The sequence below is a fragment of the Gossypium hirsutum genome, chromosome D06 (assembly GCF_007990345.1).
Source record: "Gossypium hirsutum isolate 1008001.06 chromosome D06, Gossypium_hirsutum_v2.1, whole genome shotgun sequence".
Lineage (NCBI taxonomy): Eukaryota > Viridiplantae > Streptophyta > Magnoliopsida > Malvales > Malvaceae > Gossypium > Gossypium hirsutum.
In genome coordinates this window covers 57987555-57989956 of record NC_053442.1, presented here as the reverse complement: position 1 = coordinate 57989956, position 2402 = coordinate 57987555, and the positions used below count along the sequence as shown (strand labels likewise).

At 32.0% G+C, this 2402-nt stretch overlaps 1 long non-coding RNA gene across 1 annotated transcript; it reads left to right on the top strand.

Annotated features, from left to right (window-relative positions):
- Positions 1-733: 733 nt before the first annotated feature.
- LOC107910087 (uncharacterized) lies at positions 734-2131 on the top strand. Its single transcript, XR_001687463.2, has 2 exons — positions 734-1466; positions 1824-2131. It is a non-coding gene; the product is annotated as an uncharacterized lncRNA (long non-coding RNA).
- The last annotated feature ends 271 nt before the right edge of the window (positions 2132-2402 follow it).

Sequence of the window (2402 nt, the reverse complement as noted above, 5' to 3'; positions counted from 1 at the left end):
AACAATGGTTACATGTAAATATTACATTTAAAAGCTAATGAATTAAAAATCAATAAGATACACATATATATATATACTTATATGAAGGTATACATAAAAAAAATAAGTACACATGTATGAAAGTTTGAAATAAATAAAAAATAGAGTTAAAATAAATACCACATAAATTAATAGTATCTAAATAAATCTTAAAGAAAACCAAAATATATGTATTAATTTGGACAAATCATACATATAAAACGATAACCTTAATATAAATAATATATATATAAAAGAGGTTGACATAAACAAAATATGTAATAAAATAAGGTTTAAAAATAAATACAAAAACAATTTAAATAAGTAAAAAAAAGTGTATCACAATGAGTTTTAAATGGCCAATGTAAATTGATTTAGAGCCATTAGTATAGGATAATTTTTTTATAATTAATAAAATAAAATAATACACAAAGCGACTTAACATAACAATTTATAAAGAAAATTGAAATAAACATGTAAAATTTTAAGGTAATATACAAGAGAAAAATAAAACCAATTAAAGATAAACAGAGAAAGAGAAAAAAAAAGAATTAAACTAACTAATATGTATATGCTAAATAATAAGTAAGAAAAATATGAAAGGCAGTACTTAATTTAAATCGTAGGATAATAAGTAGTTAGATAAATTAATAAATAAAGTTTAAAGAAAATAACAAAAAATAAAAATAATATTACCATAAAAGTATTAAACAGGTTGATAACTAAAAGCCGAATCAATTAAAGGACTAAATCGAAATCAAAACTAAATTACAAGGAAAAAGCAAAAATAAAACAAAACGGAGAACCAGAGTATAGTGCGCGAATAAAATGGGGGTCAAATGGGAAATATTCCCTATTCCCAAAACGCAACACCTTTAACGTGGACCAAAGCATAATCAAGTCGAACATATGAGACCAATTAAAAAAATAAAGAAAGATCAAATTGAAACTACGAAACAAATCAGAGGGGCTGATGGCGCAAATGTCCCCTCTAAGACCAAAACGCGCGGGTCTTACCACGCTCGGGTCGGGTCATCGGGTTATGGCCATAAACCCCCAAACGATGTCGTTTCTTTCAGCAAATAAAGGCTGAACTAAGCCTAAAACCAACAGATTTTCAAGCTCTTTTTCAAAAAACCTAAGAAACCCTAAAAATGGTCCTTTTCTCCTTTATGCGCCGCAATCCCAAAATCCCCATTCATCTCTGATTTCGGACGGAATGAAAGGAGCTCCATTGGTGCGCCCCTGCGAAGGTAAGGGTCTCCTTTCTCCTCTACTTTTGTTTCCATTTTACAAACAATAAATAAAAAAAAGGAATCGACAAAAGATAAAAAAAGAGAAGAAAAAAGAAACTCTCCTCCAACGCCGCTCAGCAAACCGACGCTTGGAGGCCCCGATCCCTCTCCCGACTCCGATTGCAACGGAGCGAACGACGTCTCGGCTACCAGGTGAATTTCTCTTCCTCGTCTCTCTTTGCCTTTTGTTTCATACTATTAACGAACAACACCGTAAAGAAGAAGAACGAAGGAAAATAAAAAGAAAACAGAAAACCAGCAAAAGTGGGATTCAAAATCACCTTTTCGTATTTTTTTTATTCTGAATGCCTCACTTTACAATATTCGAATGGCCTTTTTTTTTGCCAGAATCACAAAGAAAATAAAATAAAATAAAATAAAAAGAAAATCCTCCCCCCGAATCCCTTTTTACATTTTTCTTATTTTTCCTATTTTCTCTGATTTGCTGTCAATTTCTACCTCTTCTTTTTGTTCGTCTTTTGTTGCTTTGTATACCTATGTTTGTTGCAGGTATGGTGCTAATGTAGCAGTGTGGCGTGGTGCGTACGAAGGCGCAGGCGTGGCATGTACGGAAGTGAAGGCGAGCGCGCACGGAGGCTCGTCACGTGCGGAGAGCTCGGCTGCGGCGCCTGGTATCTCAGAAACCCTAGAGTTTCTGTTCATTTCAGTTTCAGTCTAGGGGTATTCGGGCTTGATTCTGGGCTTGTAATTTTGTTTAGTTTTTGTTGTAATTGGGCAGTGTCAATGGACACTATGATTTTTATTTTATTTTATTTTATTTGGTTTAATAAAACGGGCTGGGCAAATATTGGGCCTTACACATAATGTTCATTGTTTAATGAAAAAAATAAATTGTAGAAGAAAAGGGAAATGATAACTTTCAAATGATGCAGGTGGTGTGAATAGAGAATGCGAAACAACAATAATTTTAATAGATCAGTGACTTAAACAAAAATTTTTGAAATAGTTCAATGACTATTTTGTAACTTTTTAAAATTGAGCGATCAAAGCGTAAATTTACTAATAGTTTAGTGATCAACCTTTTGAAAAAGAGTCGAAACGATATTTTTTAATGAGAATACTAATTAA